This window comes from Gorilla gorilla, chromosome 6, assembly GCF_029281585.2.
Source record: "Gorilla gorilla gorilla isolate KB3781 chromosome 6, NHGRI_mGorGor1-v2.1_pri, whole genome shotgun sequence".
NCBI classification, from domain to species: Eukaryota; Metazoa; Chordata; class Mammalia; order Primates; family Hominidae; genus Gorilla; species Gorilla gorilla.
In genome coordinates this window covers 57,261,883-57,280,827 of record NC_073230.2, presented here as the reverse complement: position 1 = coordinate 57,280,827, position 18,945 = coordinate 57,261,883, and the positions used below count along the sequence as shown (strand labels likewise).

Here is an 18,945-nt window from a genome sequence, read left to right as displayed (position 1 = left end):
CAGCACATGTATCCGGAATATATAAAAACCTTTGCAATTGAACTAATTGTAAATAACCCAATTAAAACATGAGCAAGGATATGAATAGTTATTTCTCCATAACATATATACAAATATCCAATAGCACATGAAAAGATACTTGGTTTCATTAGCTGTTATGGAAATGCAAATCAAAATTATACTGGGGATACCACTTTATACCCACTAGGCTAACTATAATAATAAAACAACAAAACCCCGGGTTACTTATTACAAGTGTTGGTGAGGATGTAGAGAAATTGAAACCCTCAAATGCTGTTGGTAAGAATGTATATTGGTACAATTTTAGACAAGTTTGACAATTCCTCAAGATAAGGAACTAAATATTATCATATGACCCAATAATTCTACTCCTAAGTATTTATTCAAGAGAAATGAAACAATACATCCACCTAAAAACTTGTAAGTGAATCTTCAGAGTAACATTATTCATAATAGAAAAGAAGTGGAAACAACCCAAATGTCCATCCACTGATGAGTGGATAAATAAAAGTGGCACATCTACACAATGGAATATTATTCATCCATAGCAGGAAACTGAGTACTGATACATGCTACAATATAAACTTTGAAAACACTATGTGATGGAAACTAGATACAAAAGTACATATATTGCATAAGTCCATTTATATGAAGTTTCCAGAACAGGCAAATCTGTAGAGACAGAAAGTAGGTTAGTACTTGCTAGGCTGGAGATAGGACGAAGAGAGACTGCTAAAGGATTCTGGTTTTGGGGGAAGGGGTGATGAATATGATCTAAAAATAGAATGCACTGATAGTCAGATACTCTGTGTATATATTAAAAACAAAAATTGTGTACCTTTAGTGGGTAAGTTTTGTAATATCTGAATTAAATCTTAATAAAGCTGTTCAAACACACACCACACACACACACACACACACACACACACACACACACACACACACACACACACACACCCCAGAACTATTTGAAGTCACTCATTAAGTTTTGAAAGGCAATGGTAAATTGCTCGGTTTCAGTAACTTATATTAAGTTCCTGAATTTGAGGACTTCAATCCCCAAGTCTTGCTCAGATCATTTTTGCTGTTGTTGGGAGAGTTATAAGTCCCAGGAGTCAGTGAGAAGAGGGCTGCAAGTGTTCCATCAGCCTGATACATTCACTTTACCAGGGTTTCTAAGCTCTGTCTTTCCCTTATGTGTAAAAGCTAGCTCTGAAAACATTGCTTTTTGAAACATCTGTAATAAATATAACAGTTTTACTGATGTTATGGGTGCTTTTGTGCAATTCAAATCATTTAGTGATCCTACATTTTATGGCCTGAGCTCAAACCCAGAGATATACATGCATAAGTTGGCTATGAGGGACTTCCATTCCTTTGTCGCTTTTCCAGTTAGAGGCTTTAACATCTGACAAGCACAGTGGGGAAATATATCTACTTATATCTCTTTTTGTCAAGGGAACACTGATAACTAAAAAGGGTGGATTCTTTAACCTAATCCCTGGAAGTTCATTACTACTGGGGTACAGGGTAAGGTGGATAGTTGAAAAGGCCAAAAGAAAATTCTTTGAATGTCATTTATTTAACCACAGGGTAGCCAGTGCTGCCTCTCTTTCAACTCTATTTTTAATTCTTGTGGTTACCACAAAGTGACCTTTTAGGTGTTGATAGATTCCATAGCAGAAGCAGCAGAAGCACTAGAAATGGTCATGTCATAGGACTTGCTTGGTGATTGTGCCCCACCCCGGTCAGGTGTATGGGATTTCTCTGGAGTCTGTGCTCCCACCAAGTACCAGATCTAAGAATCCAATGAATATTTTCCTTTGAAACCAACAAAACATGCTGTGTAAAACAGATAACTTCTTAACAATTTATCCAAAATGTAGTCCCACTAGCTGACATCAGAGGACCCATGGGTGGATGTGACCAAAGAAACAAGAACCTGGTAGAAGCAACTTAGATGTTTCTGAACCAGAGATGTGAATCCCGGGTATAGAGACCTCACAATGCAAATTCCTTTCATGAGATGAGTAGGTACCTGAAGGACTCTTAAGTACTGTGTCGGTCTCTGCAATAAGGCTGAGTGCTGAGTAGAAGGAACTGCATGGAGAGGTTCAGGGAAGGTGTCACTGGAAGTCCTTTCTTCAGGGTTTGTATTTCTACCTATGAACAGAACTAAAATAGAACAACCATTATAAATTAAGACTCATGTATGAATAATTGACCAGGGTCAATATCTTAGAAATTTAATTCTTAAACTTTACAGATTATCCATTCCTTTTATTCAGCTTATCACTCTATTTCCATAGAAAAATGAGGAAAATTACCCATATCTTAAATGTTTTTCAGTGGGTGAATGTGGGTGCCATCTCGAGTTTCTGGTGGGGAGATGAGGAGGATGTGCTACATTCTGTAACCAGGCTTGCAGGTGAATGTTCTAAGGGATAGAGTGTATAGTGGTGGTGGTGTACAAGGAAAGCAAGTGAGAGGCTTTCTGAGGTCTGCCACAAAAGAGGAGAGGAGGCTCACCTGGCATGAGACTCTCCACTGATTGTCCCTGCATATAATTAAATGTTAAAGGCTGGGTGGGGGATGGGAGAGGGGGTGCTGACTGAGAAATGCTCAACTCCAAATGCTTAACTCCAAACCTCTCATTTGACAGCAGAGACAAAAAATGACTGAAGTTTCCAGAAGAAATGGGATTTACTGATATTTGTCATACTATTTAGTCAGATACAATACCTGACTCAAGAATGTGATTGGTGAGTTATACTCTCTTTACAGCATCCAAGTGCTGGGCTCTGAGGATGGACTAAGACCTAATCTCAGGCCACAGCTTCAGAGAATATGGCAACAGTGCGAATTGTCCTTCATTCCACTTTTCATCCACTTGGGTCGAGCCCCCTAAGGTAAGATACCGCTGCCACAGGAACTCTTCCTTCTAAACCTTTATCACAAAGAAGAACAAGAACTTCTCCATTTCTCCCATTCCACAACCACACAACAAGGCATGTATAAGTATACACCTAGAATACACAGGGTAACTTTCTGACACTTAGTCCAGGGCCACAGTGTCTGCCTAACTGGAGGAATGGGAAGAGATTGCTCTAGATGCCTCAAAACAAAACAAAACCATAGCAGTCTTGTAACAAACGACATCTTGCATTTCTGAACGAGGTAAAGGCAATAAGAAAAGGTGAAAGAGGGCCAGACTGACTTGCTTTTTTCCTAGAACATGCCATGAGAAAAAAATGATTATTTTTCTGAAGTCAAATCTTTGGCCTAGTTGTTAATAAAAATTCATTTCAGGTACTTTGAAGGTTAAGTCCTAATTTTCAATATTGCTGGAATATTTTTTGTCTCTTTCTGTTTCTACAGGGGTATCTTTTTAACAACCTGTGGGAATCAGTGTCAGAACTGTGAGTCAGATGTCATTTAAACCAGAGAATCAAGATGTATTGTTCTAAAGCAATAGCTTCATGTATATACTGCATTTAAATGAGCTATACAGTGATTTCTATGAAAGTGAGGGCACCGGTTAATTTGCAACATAAGGTAATGATCTCTATCAGGGAAAAATAAAATCTGATACTTTAAAATAACTAGTGATGAAAAATTATATTAAAGGACTTGACACCAACTTTGCTAGTGTTGTATCTGTTTCCATAGGAACAGTAGAAAGAGCCAAAGCCTAAGGTGAGTTTGGGTGGATAAGGTGGTCACTATCATCTTTCCTAAGTGTATTCTTTAATTCAGTTCTGTAGCTAGCAGACATCAGAACTCTACAGATTAATATTTTAAATAATAACCTTGTGATAAATATTTTAAATAATAACCTTGTGATAACTATGTGAACTGTAATAATTTGGAACTTCTTTCTCTCTCTCTCTTTTTTTTTTTAATGCAACAACAATAACTACCTGGGCATGTGGGAAAGAGCAGAAAGTATGACCTGGTGCATTCAAATGTCAAATAAAGTTTATGACAACTCAAATGTGCTACAAAGCATATAATGACCAAATATGGAGGTGGAAGAAAGGGTAAAACAGGAAATCTGAGCAGCTAAGGTGCATGATGTCAGACAGGTGGTAGTTGGCTCCATTTCAGACTGAAGAAATAGAGGGTTATGATCCAAATTATTCTGGGGAGCACTACTTATCAAGATGAGCTCTACAGAATGTCTGGTCACCACTCAGGTAACTATTATGATGAATAGTCCAATATTCTCTGGAGCTGCTGGCCTGAAATGAGGTTTTAATCCATCATTCGCAGCATCCAACACTTACGTCTTCAAAGTGAGGGCTGTGCAGGGAACTCAATTGGATAACAGGAAAAAAAATAAGAATTTATATTTGTATCTACTTTCTCTTTTAAAACTTCTTTTGAAACCTATTATTTGTATATGTTCTTGTTTTGTTCAGCACATTTATTTACATATAATAAATATAATCTATTTATAATTAATTTTAAGTGTATCTACAGTTCAATAAGTTTTAAGAAATATATGAGTCACTGCTACAATCAAGATACAGAACATTTTCATCATTCCAACAACTACCCTTGTGCCCTTTCCCAGTCAATACACACCCCACCAACTTCCAATTAATCATTGTTCTGTTTTCTGGCACTAGAGAATAGATTTGCTTTTTCTAAAATTTCATAGAAGAGAAATCAAACAACGTGCCTCCTTTTGTGTTTGGCTTCATTCTCTAGCATAATGTTTCTAACCTCACCATAATAATGTCCTCACCAACACAAGATATTGCTAATCTTTTAAATGTAGTCATACTACTGAGTGTGCAGAGGAACTCACTGTGTTTTTAATTTGAATCTTTGATGAGTCACAATGTGGAGCTTCTGTTCATGTACTTATTGAATTTTCACATATTTTGTAAGGTGTTTGCTCAAAATTTTGTTTATATTTCACTGGAATTATTATGGAGTTGTGAAGAGTTCTTTTTTTTGTCACATATACTTTGCAAATATTTTCTCCTTTTCTATGGCTTACTTTTTTTCTTTTTTGGTAGCATCTTCTGAAGAGCGAAAGTTTTCAATTTTGATACAATTCACGTATCATGTCTTTATTGTTACGCTTTTTGTTTCAGATGTAAGAAATTTTTCTCTAGCCCAAGGTCACAAAGATTTCCTAACTGGTTAATGTCTACTGAATAGTGCTTGCTCTTGGGGAAATCAGTTGGTATAATAATTTGGAGGTGATTGCTTATATCTGTTACAAATAACTTGACTGCTCTCATTTTCACCTACTTGGTGATGTTTCTTGATAAAGAATGTTTTATTTTAATAAAGTGTAACTTATTAATATTTTATTTCACTGTTGATGTTTTGCTCTCCTGTTTACAAAATACATACATCAAGTAAATATTAATTTATATCTTTAAACTTGATTATATTACTTTTCCTACATTGATTTCAAAAGCACCTGAAATACAGTCTTCTGTAATATGATCTAGAAGTCAAGCTCATTTTTCTCCACATTGATATCCAGTGGACCCTGTATCATGTATTGAAGAGAACATCTTTTGCCACTGCTCTGACGTGCCATCTTAGTCAGGGACAAGTGTCAATCCTTATGTGGCTCTGTTTCTGGGTTCTCCACCGTATTCCAGTGGAGTATTTGCCAACTAGGTAGTCAAAACCACAGTGTCTTTACTGTGGCTTAATAAGTCTTGATGTTTAGTAAAGCAAGTTCCCCTATCACGTTCTTTTTCACTAAGATTGTCTAGGCTTTTCTTGGTCCTTTGCATTTGCATGCAAATCTTGTAATAGCTTTTCTATTTCTGTAAATAGAGACCTACTAATATCTTCATCTGGATTGACTTTAATTTATAAATTAGTTTGACAAAAATTGAAGAGATATCTTGCACAACTTTCTTTACATATACTTTAGTTAATATTCTTCTGTCTTTAGAAGTGGCATATTTTAAATTTATTTCTAACTATTGTCAAAATATACAAACGTAGTTCAATTTGTGTGTTAAATATGTATCTTGCAACTTTCCTCAACTCACATATTGATTCTAAAATTGCTATATGTCATCTATCAGTAATGAGAGTTTTATCTAATGATTATATTTTCACCTTTTACAAACCTTGCATAGTTTTCTTTCTTGCTGCTATGGCTAGTACCTAAAATACAATGGTACTGGCATTGGATGTAGCATTGATAGTCAGCACCTAAGTTTCATTCTTAATTTCAAATCGAAAGTTTTCAACATTTTACCAGTATAATATTGACTGTACATTTCTTTTTGTCCATACCCTCCACTAAATTAATAAAGTTCACAATTGCTGATAATTCACTAAGTGATGCTTTAGACTTAATGAGTGTTACATTTGCATAGTATGGTGTGGTATTATACTCTACGGTATAAAGAGTGCCGTGTGGAGTGGTGTGATGTGGTGAGTATTGGTGTTGTGTGGTGCATTGTGATGTGGTATGGTATGCTGTGGTGTTGTATCATGTGGTGTTATGTGGTGTGGTGTGGTGTAGTGTGGTATTCTGTGGTATAGTATGGTGTTATTTGGTATAGTGTGGTATAATGGTATTATATGGTGTTATTCGGTATAGGATAATGGTATTATAGTATAGTGTATTATAGTATAGTATAGTATATTATAGTATAGTATAATGGTATTAATGGTGTTATTTGGTATAGTGTGGTATGATATGGATTGGTGTGGTATGATATAGCATGGTTTGGTATATTATGGCGTTATGTGGTGTAGTGTGGTGTTATGAGGTGTTGTGTGGTATGGTATGATGTGGTATACTATAAAATGGTGTGGTATGGTATGGTATAGTACAGTACAATGGTGTGTAGTGTTATGTGATGTGGTATGACATGGTATGGTATGGTATAGTATGGCGTGGTATTATGTGATGTGGTATGGTATGGTATGATGTGGTACGATATGGATTGGTGTGGTATGCTATGCTATGGTATGGTATGGTATGATGTTATGTGATGTGGTGCTATGTGTTGTGGTGTTACGTGGTGTGGTGTTGTATGTAGTATGGTATTGTGTTATGTGGTGTGGTATGGCACGATATGGTATATAGATTGGTGTGGTGTGCTGTGGTCTTGTGTGGTGTGCTATAGTATCATGTGGTATTATATGGATTGGTATGGTGTGGTATGAGATGATGTGGCTGGTGTGGATGGGTGTGAGGAGGTTTGGTATAGTATGTTGTGATGTGTGGAATGGTATGGTGTGATATGATTTGATATGTTGACAAATGGTCCTCTGTTGAACTGTATCAATTAGTTCCATTAGAAATAACCAAGTTGATCAGACAATTCTAAGAATAGAAAAAGAGTAAGTCTAAACTCTCAATTGGTTTCACGAGGTCTGCATATCCTTTGTACCGAAACCCAACAACAAAGGAAAACTGCAGCTCAATCTTACTTATGAATATGAGTGCAAAATTCATAAACAAAATATCGGAAACCAAGAAAGGGCAATACATAATAAACTAATACTTAATATGAATATGTTGTTATATTTTGAGTAATATATCTTGCCTTCCTGGTAGCTTTTTTCAAATACTTTTAGTTCTGGGGTACATGTGCAGAACGTGCAGGTTTGTTACATAGGTATATACGTGCCATGGTGGTTTGCTGCAGCCATCAACCTGTCATCTACATTAGATATTTCTCCTAATTATATCTCTCCCCTAGCTCCCCACCCCTGACAGGACCTGGTGTGTGATATTCCCCTCCCTGTGTCCACGTGGTCTCACTGTTCAACTCCCACTTATGAGTGAGAACACGCGGTGTTTGGTTTTCTGTTCTTGTGTTAGTTTGCTGAGAATGATGGCTTCTAGCTTCAACTATGTCCCTGCAAAGGACATGAACTTATCCTTTTTATGACTACATAGTGTTCCATGGTGTATATCTGCTACATTTTCTTTTTCCAGTCTATCATTGATGTGCATTTGGGTTGGTTCCAAGTCTTTGCTATTGTGAACAGTGCCTCAATAAACATACTTGTGCATGTGCCTTCATAGTAGAATGATTTATAATCCTTTGGGTATGTACCCAGTAATGGGATTGCTGGGTCAAATGGTATTTCTGGTTTTAGATCCTTGAGGAATCGCCCCACTGTCTTCCACAATGGTTGGACTAATTTACACTCCCACCCACAGTACAAAAGCATTCCTGTTTCTCCACATCTGTTGTTTTCTGACTTGTTAATGATCACCATTCTTACTGGCATGAGATGGTATCTCATTGTGGATTTGATTTGCATTTCTCTAATGACAAGTGATGATGAGCTTTTTTTCATATGTTTGTTGGCTGCATAAATGTCTTCTTTTGATAAGTGTCTGTTCGTATCCTTCACCCACTCTTTGATGGGGTTGTTTGTTTTTTTCCTTGTAAATTTGTTTAAGTTCTTTGTAGATTCTGGATATTAGCCCTTCGTCAGAAGGATAGATTACAAAAATTTTCTCCCATTCTGTAGGTTGCCTGTTCACTCTGAGGATAGTTTCTTTTGCTGTGCAGAAGCTCTTTACCTTAATTAGATCCCATTTGTCAATTTTGGCTTTTGTTGCCATTGCTTTTGGTGTTTTAGTCATGGAGTCTTTGCCCATGCCTATGTCCTGAATGGTATTCCTAAGTTTTCTTCCAGGGTTTTTATGATTTTAGGTCTTACATTAAAGTCTTTAATCCATCTTGAGTTAATTTTTGTATAAAATGTAAGGAAGGGGTCCAGTTTCAGTTTTCTGCATATGGCTAGCCAGTTTTCCCAACACCATTTATTAAATAGGGAATCCTTCCCCCATTGCTTGTTTTTGTCAGGTTTGTCAAAGATGAGATGGTTGTAGATGTGTGGCATTATTTCTGAGGCCTCTGTTCTATTCCACTGGTCTATATATCTGTATTGGTACCAGTACCTTGCTATTTTGTTTACTGTAGCATTTTAGTATAGTTTGAAGTCAAGTAGCGTGATGCCTCCAGATTTGTTCTTTTTCATAGGATTGTCTTGGCTATGTGGGCTCTTCTTTGGTTCCATATGAAATTTAAAGTAATTTTTTCTAATTCTGTGAAGAAAGTCAATGGTAGCTTGATGGGGATAGCATTGAATCTATAAATTACTTTGGGCAGTTTGGCCATTTTCACAATATTGATTTTTCCAATCCATGAGCATGGAATGTTTTTCCATTTGTTTGTGTCGTCTCTTATTTCCTTGAGCAGTGGTTTGTAGTTCTCCTTGAAGAGGTCCTTCACATCCCTTTTAAGTTGTATTGCTAGGTATTTTTTTTTGTAGCAATTGTGAATGGGAGTTCACTCATAATTTATCTCTCTGTTTGTCTATTATTGGTGTATAGGAATTCTTGTGATCTGGTAGCTTTAAACTTCTTCTTTTGTTCTTTACCTTTCAATCATGCCTGTTACAGATTCTTTCGCTGTCTTCAGAGCTGCCTGAAGCCCCCCTTGATGGAACACTTAGTCTTTCTAGGAGCTCCTGTAGTCTGTGATACTTCATTGTGTGGCTTGGTTAATCATCAGTCTCTTCCAATAGAATGCAAACTCCAAGAAAAAAAGAACCCTGTTGCTTTAATATTTGCCATCTATCCATGTACCCAATAGTGGCTGGAACTTGAGAAAATAAGGAAAACAAAACAAACAAATCCAAAATAACAAAACACAAAAACCCAAAAATGTACACAAACAAAAATTTGTTAGGTATAGAAATGAAAGTGCCTCAAAAACTGCTTCATTAAATAAATAAATGCCCTTAGGTCATCACCTAAAGGCAGTAGGTTATTTTCACCCGGACACTGTTTCCTCTGATGGTGCACAGGCTTTTGGGTTCCTCAAGGTACCAGTGTATATTTTCTGGTAATATTCAGTGTGGAGACACTGAAAACTATACAATGTTCTGGGAAATTACGGGGAAAAAAAAGCTTCTCTACCACTTCTTTCAGTCCATTCCATGTGACCCCAGATCTTTCTACTTTGGCCCTGGAACAACTACTCTGGTCTCAATATCTCTTTGGGGGTTTTAGGAAGAGGTCATTTGGATTTTGTCAGCAATCATCCACTCAGGGAGTGTGCATGTGCTCCTGGCTGGCTGGAGCAGAGAGAAATCTGAATGACAAACACAGAGTTGTATGCCCTGTATTTCCTCTGTTTTTGGTCAAAGTTGTCTCTTTGAGTAGTTTAGGAATGCAAACTGTCACTCTATATTTTAAAGTTGACTTTTGATCATTCACATACACCTTTTAGTAACTCTTGTTCTGTCTCCTTTTCTTTTAGCTTCCGCTCCTATGTTCTAAAACATAAGAAACCTGATTCTGGAATGGGATACTCCCTTCTCCCCTTCTCATATAAAAAGACAAACTCCCACACACTTTGGTGTAAGCTGTAAATGTGGGCAGCTCTCCACCAATATGTGCTTCCAAGATACAAGCTGCCCTTTTCATCTTGGAGATTAAGAGGGTATGACTTGTTTTGGTAGTCACCTAAAACTGTTAACAAACTAATTGTTATTTTCTGAGCCTGAGCTGCATTCTACAGTGAAACATTTTGAGCACTATGACAAGAACAGAAACAAAATGCCCATTAGAAAAAAAAAATAAAAAGCCAGAACTTTACATTTTTATCCACTTATTTAACTTGTTTATAATTAGATCATATTTCCTGTGTTTGAAACAAAATTTGGGTCCAAATTATGTTGTTCAAAATATAAATGATCTGCTTTTATAAACAAAGCACTTGTCATTTATGAATATAAATATTTTAGTAAATCTTCAAATCCCAGCCCACATACGATGATTGTACAGGTCAGGCAGATCACATGCATGTGCAGGAGAGCAGTGTTGCTCAAGGTGTGGCTGGACCCACCCATCAACATCAGCTGGGCTTGTGAGAAATGCAAATTCTCAGGCTCCCGAGACCTACTGAACCCTACAGATTCATGGGCTGAGGCCCGTAAATCTGTGTTTCAACAAGCTTTGCAAGTAACTGATTCGCACAGTTCGAGAACCACTTCTCTGCAAAATTAATCAATGACAGATGGAACGATGACTGGAATATAGTAACCCAACCCTGATAAATCCTGTTCTTTGTGTTCTCACTCAGCTCACATTTCATCTTGTCCTCAGGAAAAATCACAAGACAAAGTAAAATACATTGTTCAATATCCTGCTTAAAACCAGTCTCACAAACCCTAGTGCCTTTCTCCAATCCACCACTGCCACTCTTGGCATCTGTTGCCTATGGGTCTTGAAGTGAAACAAACCTTCCCTTTCACCCTGGCCCCACTTCCTACTCTAGAGCTGGGAAAGTTGTTTGACTGAAATTCTGTGTTGTCATCTATAAACAGGTGATATCACTTCCTACTGTGCTATTTTCATAAAGTTAACAGAAAGCATGCCAATGTAGTTCAGATACATGCTGATTCATTAACTGGTGGCTGTAAGAGACAAACAGAAACTTCAGCAGCTGTCTCTCTGGAAGGAAGAAAAAACTGAATTGTAGCATTGGTGGTCAATTTCCATGGTGCAATTACCCCATCATGCCAATTTAATTGTGATTTCACTAACTATTGCATTGAGCAATGAGGAATGGTAGTACACCATTATATAGTATTGCAGATACCTCAACAGCTTAGACAATAGTGAAGGGTATAAAATAATTTGAAAGTTATGACTACTGAGCACGCATTACTATTTCTTTAAATTGATTTAATTGCAAGTTTATATAATTTAATTTCTAATGATGATTGTGTTTACAGCTGGATCACAAAATTTGAAAACCGTAGTAATCAGTTCTTGTGAGCTGGCACAAGCCAGCTGCAACATAACACTGGAAATACAATTGGTATGTGTCATTAGCATTGAGTACTTTGGTACAGAGTTGAGTACATAAGAAAAAAAGGAAGAAAAGGACCAGAGGTCTGGAGATGGGATAATAATTTAACCATGGTCAAGGTGAAGACCTTGAACATCTGTATCAGGATGATGGACCATGTTCTGCACTCCATAGGGATCCACTGGAGGGGTGTGTGTGTGTGTGTATGTATGTGTGTGTGTGTAAATCAACAAAGTGACACAGATGCTAATCATGGGATAACATTTATGGTAGATTCTGACGGGGCAATGATGGAGAAAGGGAAATTAATTAGAAAACTTCATCTATACTCAGAGAGGAATCTAAGGAGCCCCTGTAGAGGCAGACTAGAAACATGCAGATGCCATGAGAGTCATTTCACTGTGCTCTGCCAATCAGTATTCGGCATTAAAAAACATTTCCTAGGTGAAATGTGATTCTTGTTTCTCCAAGAGTAAAAGCTGACAGTTATGAAGAATAAAAGACTTAAAGTCAGACTATAGGAAACCTATACTTAGTAAAATGAAACTTTTATGTGGTAGTTTGCTGTTCCTTTTATTTTCGGATTCCATTTATCATGTCTGTCTAATTTGCTTATCTTAGTGCTATTAGCTAGCTAATATTTAAAATGGGGGATAGTTAATCTTTGTATGCTTAGTAACTCAGTTGGGGTAATTTTAATATGGTTTCTAACTCCAGGATTGACAAGAAAAGAGCGCAGATGTGTAACTTTGTTAAAAGTCTATTTTATGAATTTACAAAGGTAAGTAGCAACCCCATTTTTCCATGTGGTTTAGCAAATGAGTGAATATTCCCTACCCAAAAGTCAGAATAGATTTACAAATCTTAAGCCTAAGGGTTTGGCTGTAATTAAAATGCAAATTTATTAGCTTAATATAATAGCTGGAAGAAATCTTAAAGATGAATCTCATTGAGCTATTTTATTTCATAGAGAGAAATCTGAGACTCTGAGTGGTTAAGTGACATTTCAACTGGCGAATGGAAATAGCACATCTCACAGACAGTGTGTCATGAATAGGAAACCAGAGAGGTACTCATGCGTGACTCACACAGGATGGGATAGGCAAGGCTTGCTCGATAAATGCTCATCCATGTTAGGAGGTCAGGTGGCTGCCAGCATCAAGATTCCAGAGAAGACCTGTCCACCGGCACAGGTAACATTGTGGTTGTTATTTTTATCACTATTAACAGTATTATTGTTTTGAAAATAAATCTCTTTGAAAACATGACTTTGCTATATTTCTGAACCTAATATAAATTTTATCCAGAGAGACTGTCAAATAGTTTTGAAAACTAAATAGCTACAAAAATTTTGCAATTCATTTCAACATTCTGGACTTCGGTTACCTGTAAAATGAGGAAAATAATAACCTTTTTATGGGGTTTATCTGACGATTATACTGGGTCATAAATGTAAATTGCAGATGACAGTGCCTGACATTACTTAAGAATTAAAGAGGAGGTTGAATGGTTTGGCTTCCTGATTATGGCTGAGGCACCTCTCCATGATTAGAAATGCGTACTCCACAAAGCTCAGAGTTGTTTGCGAACCTAAGAATCATCAAATTCAAGTCCCCCAATTTTATAAATGAGAATTTTTTTTTTCTCAGAGTGACTAATAATTTGCCCCAGTTAACTTGGTAATGACCAACATCCCCACGACGATTAGGAACAGCCTAGAAGGTGTTCATTCCCAGGAAGTGGTCGTTGTGTTTAAGATACTTCACTTGCTGAAATGTATTTGAACAATTCATTATGTGGGGTATCTGCACTTCCCTCACTTTAATACATATTCACTTTAATATCAGACTGAGAAACTTCTGGAATTTCTGGGTGATCTGATTTTTGTGCTATAAAACAAGAACACTCACATTCACATTTTGTTATCATTTATCGTTGAAATTTAACAATTTTCCACAGCTTCATTGCCCCTTTTACTCCTTAAATTTAAGCCTGTGCTACCTCACTTTGTCCAACTCTGCCTCTAGTAATTTGTAGTATGCTTAACGTCAATCCAGATAAACCCTTATTTTTTTTTTTACTCTCGGGAAATAGATTTAATTGTGCCCTCTATGCTTTGAGCCAAAGATGGAAAATATTACACATTTGGAAAATTAATTTAATTCCATAGACCTTATTGAGCATCTTTGAATGCCAGGCACTAATGCTGATGCTGGAGATAATTCGATAAGTATGAAATGCTCTTGTCGTAAAGAATATCACATTCCATCAGGGAAAAGCAGAAGACAAACTAACCACCACACCAGTTCAACAGTTTCTATGAAGGCACACAAAATACGTAGAAAACACAGAACACCTAAAGCAAACTGTGGACTTCCTGGAGTCCATGAAGTGTGAAATAAATTCTCAAGGGCCAATGAGACAGAGTCAAGCAGTAAAAGAGGAAAGAATTATCAGGAGAGGGTATGGGCATAACATGGAAACAGGAGACAGTCTATAAGTTGAGTAAGAGACCATACATATTAAGAGAGGGGAACAAGAGGGATTCTGAAGAAAGGAGGGTTTTGTATGACGAAAGTCTTCTTTGTTTGGTCTTGTTTTCTTTGGTCATGATTAGCTAAGTTTGGCTTAATCTAAAAGTTATAGGAAGCTATGTAGCATTTTTAACAGGAAAGTGGCATGATTCCATATAGCAGCAGTATACAATTCAGGTCTCAGAGGGAGAATCTGGAAACTGGAGGACCAACTATGGGTCTATGATGACAGCTCCAAAAAGAAGTGGCAAAGTCTTCTTTCATAGGGAAACATCAAGGAAGTCAATCAATAAATAGCCATGTCTGATTCTGAGTTAAAAGGTAACATTAACCAAAATACCTTATTTTCATAAAACTATCAAGTATCAAGGGATTAGAGATACTGTAATTTTTATGATTTCTAACATTTCTTTTCCCACTGTTAGGAGTCTAGTGGAAAGTTCACTTTCCCAGGACATAACAGCCTCTCTAGGAACATGAATCTACTTTGATGTGAGACACTAAATTTTTCAGCCAACCATGATGTCTATGAGAGACAAGCAAGGTACAGTTCAAAGAGGTCAAAGGGCAAAACTCACCAAGACAAGCCTCTTCCTGTCAGAGAACAGGCTCAGATTTCATTAAAAAAATCCAAATCTTTGATAGCCATAAATCACAACCTTCTTACAACTGTTTTTATTTTCAAATTATGCTTAATGCCAAATGCTCTTTCTAGTTTTGACATTTCTGGTAAGATGCCAGAGAGATTGTGCAGATAGCTTGCAAACAGTAAATGCTATACATACAGTAAGTAACATGCAAATATCTAAAAGTGGTTGGTACCCATAGGCAGTCTAAGATCTTTGCCTTCCTAAGGAAAGACACTGGTTAATTCCTAGTTTTTTCCTTACACTAAATTTGCTGATATTTTCTTCTGTATAACCCCCAGGGTTCACACTCTTTGCTAGTTTTTCTTCTTTTCACCTGCTGATGTTGTTCTCAGATAGTGATGCATGTAAAGAACAACTTGACAGCATTTCTTTCCCAGGGAGAGTCCGGTACAGAAGCAAACAGAAATTTCCTTTTCAACTCTTAATATTTATTTGAAAAATGGCAAAGGAAATTTTAAAAATGTATAGTAACAGAACTTTCTCAGCCAAGATATGATAGGCCCTCCTGTCATCTCATTTGTGTCTGGGTCCTGTCCTGGCAAGAATCGCAGAAAAACTCTAACACAAAGTATGCTGTATGCTCTGTTTATTCTTATAGATGGAACTGAGAGTCAGGAGGAAGTATAAAAGTCAGCTGGATGAGAGCACTGAGCCTCTAGGTAAACTGTTTAGTCACGGCAGGCCCATTGTGTGTGTCTGTGTGTGTGTGTGTGTGTATGAGATAGAGAGAGAAAGAGAGACACACAGAACATATTTAATAGAAGAGAAGCATATAGGTATGAAATCAACAACTCAAACACTTAGGCTGTATTTGCAAATGAGTTTGTCTCCCAAAGGGTGAACACTGGTATAAGTTGTCTCCCAGAACATGATGATACAATGGGAAAGTGGCTACAAATGCTGTGGAATTGAAGCCACTTGGGCAAAAAGGCTAATTGTGGCTTTTGGTGACCGGATGTTATGGAAACAAAACTTAAAGCCAGGCAGAAGCCATGTAGTGGAACTTTGTCCTCCAGCGGACCTCTTTCCTGCCTCTGCATGAGGTAAGAGGGATAGAGAGTGCAAAGCCAGGGCTGACGACTTTAGCTTGGGAAATTTAGATACCTGCAAAATAAAGTTAGACATGGTGATCTCCTAGCCTTCTTCCATATTACATGATTTTAACAAAGACATTTATTTCTTCAAAAAATTATCCTATGCATTCTTCAGGGATAATACTACTCTGAAACTTTATGTTTGCTTGTTGCGTTTGTTTTATAAACGGGTCAAAGGAGTGAGGCTAGTTCAGGTTCCATGAAAGACTCCTATAGCAGTACACACACTAGGAAGAAATAGTGCAGAGTGGTATAAGGTCTAAATTAAGGATTCTGCTGCTTAAATGGGTAGCTTTGGGCAAGTTACTGAACAGCTTTCTGCCTTGGTCTCTTCCTTTGAAAAATAGACTTAATAATAATGCTGAGGTTTGATGTGAGGATTAAAGGAGGTATTGCTCTACATGAAGCACTTAGAAGAGGGGAGTAAGGATTCAAAAATGTGAACTATTAGTGTTGTTGTCATTGTCATTGCTGTCACTAACATTGAGTAGGTGGTGAATTCGGATCTGTCTTTGAGAAAATCAATCATGTTAGCCCCTCAAAAAGAATTTTGAAACCTTCCTCTTAACCAAACTCAACAAAGGGACCAGTATTCACTTTTCCTCTGCAATATCCTGACTGGGGTTCCTGCACCCCAAATTTCTTACAGCTGATCCCACTCTCTTACACACTCATCAACATCTGCCTCTATGAACTGGCTTCTATAACTACCAACAATCATTGGGTTTAACCCTGACATGCTTATGCCAATTATTTTAAAAAAGAAAATTTAGTTGAATATTAATTTATTGAATGAAATAAGTGTACAAAATTTAAAGAAAGTACTATTACTTTGTGAAGTAAATTGAATTGCATTCACTTTCACAAGCTGTTCATTTCTTGTGTGGACAATAATTGTTTTCTTCTGCTCAACTTGGTGACCCTTGATTCAGCATAACCAAACAAGCCACTCCCTTGTTTAAAATATTTCAGTGGCTTTTCATCAATCTTAACAACAACAAAAACAAAACTTTTTTTCATGTCCCCCATGTCTGGCCCATGCCCAAGAGTACAATGAAAATAGATTTCATGTATAAGGCATGAACAATTAGCCAGTATTTCCAACATAGCTTCACAGAGGAGATGAGGCTGAGCTGGTAGTTTTGAGTTGTGAGCATGTAATTTGCCAAATAATTTAATTAACCATAAAAAGGAAACATTTTTCTCCCCAGCTTGTGAAAGTGCTTTGGCAACCGGTGATAGAGAACATGTTTTATAAATTGTCAAAAATTATTAATATTATTTTTTTTAATTCCATGAGCCAAACTAGTAGACTCCAACCTTTTTGCCTGGATTTTCCAGTATTCCTTTAAAGGATTAAGCCCCTGTCATCTACCTTCCCACATTTGCCATATTATATACCTTCACAATCTGCACTTAATAGTTGGCTCTGCTGATATTTGGAGTAAATATCCTTCCTACCTAGATGAAAAACCTGTTTTTCACTTTTTGGTCACATAATTATTATGATGCTAAGTTATGATGATTTCTTGCACATAGACTATGTATTAAAAATCTCAAGTATTTGACAATTTCATCATAAAATGAATAACCTTCTTAGGGCTTAATAAAATTAATCCATCATGTTCCTATAGCCTATTTCCTAGTGTTATCAGGTTATCTGTAAAAGCAATTCCCTTACAGATATTACTGAGAGACTTGACCTTGAATTCCCTAAGAGAAGACAGGGCTATACTTGGATGTTATTGTCTGAAGCTAATGCATTCATTAAATTAAGCTGGAGCCATTCGGTCAGCTCTCCTTTTTCCTGGGCTTCCCCATCCTCTTTATTCACAGTCACATTCTGGACTCCATGTTAGCTCGTGATCATTCAAGTTCTCATCTTTGGTGCATGTATCTGAGTCTACTTTAATCTCTCAGCTCTCTTAACTTTCTCCCACCTAATACCTCACCAGCATTATGTTATTTCTCTCTTCAAAATCACTCCAAAACCTTTTTTTTTGCATTTATGTCACCATCAGTTTTGTAGATGTTTATAATTTATTGAAGAGAATAATGATTCACATTAGTATATATCATCACTGCCTTCAAGTGCTGATAAAGACTCTGACATTTGATCCTCACAAAAACCTTGAGGAGAATATATGAGAATTATCCCTATTTCACAAATAAGGGAAAATAAAATTGAAGGTCAGAAAGTTAAAAAAATTGCTGATAGTTCAGACATTCTAACTTCAGAAGAGGTGTTCACAGACCAGTAGAGAAAATAAACTTACATGCTCTGTTTTTACTGTTTTATTTTTCAACTCAATTTGTATTTTAATATAATAGATAGAATTTAATTTTTAATTAGAGAATGCATATGTCAGAGTCAATGCAATATTATGTCTAAGTAGATCTCCCATTTCAGAATCACACAGACTTGCAAATGTTGCAGACTGCAGAAATCACCTAGCCTGATCTTCTGACTGCTGTGGGAATGCTGTCTGCAAAGAGTGTAGAGTGTATTCCTCCTGCTTCTAGTTGGGCATTGAAGGAAATAATGTATACAGTGGTCCATTTCCAAGACAAAGTGCCTTGAATCGGCTTAGGTCAGCCAACTACAGAGGAAACAGGATATATGAGGCCCCAGCTTGGACAGCCAATACTTGCTTGTTGGCCTCCCCTTTCCCGCCCCTTCTTAGTTGCCTTCACCTGAACCAAAGAAGTTTAGTCAAAGATAGAAGTTTACTAGGCTGAAAAATAATTCACTTTTCCTGTTCTTATCAGCCTGCGCAGTTGCTTAGGTCGTAAGTCAAATACTTAA

The 18,945-nt window shown here is 36.9% G+C and overlaps 1 long non-coding RNA gene across 2 annotated transcripts in view; it reads right to left on the bottom strand.

Moving 5' to 3' along the window:
* LOC129534716 (uncharacterized) overlaps positions 1-18,945 on the bottom strand; it is a 228,557-nt gene that overhangs the window by 138,878 nt on the left and 70,734 nt on the right. For both annotated transcript variants that reach the window (XR_010134526.1, XR_008681402.2), the window contains exon 2: positions 2,060-2,196. This is a non-coding gene — a long non-coding RNA (uncharacterized lncRNA). The remainder of the gene's footprint in view (positions 1-2,059; positions 2,197-18,945) is intronic.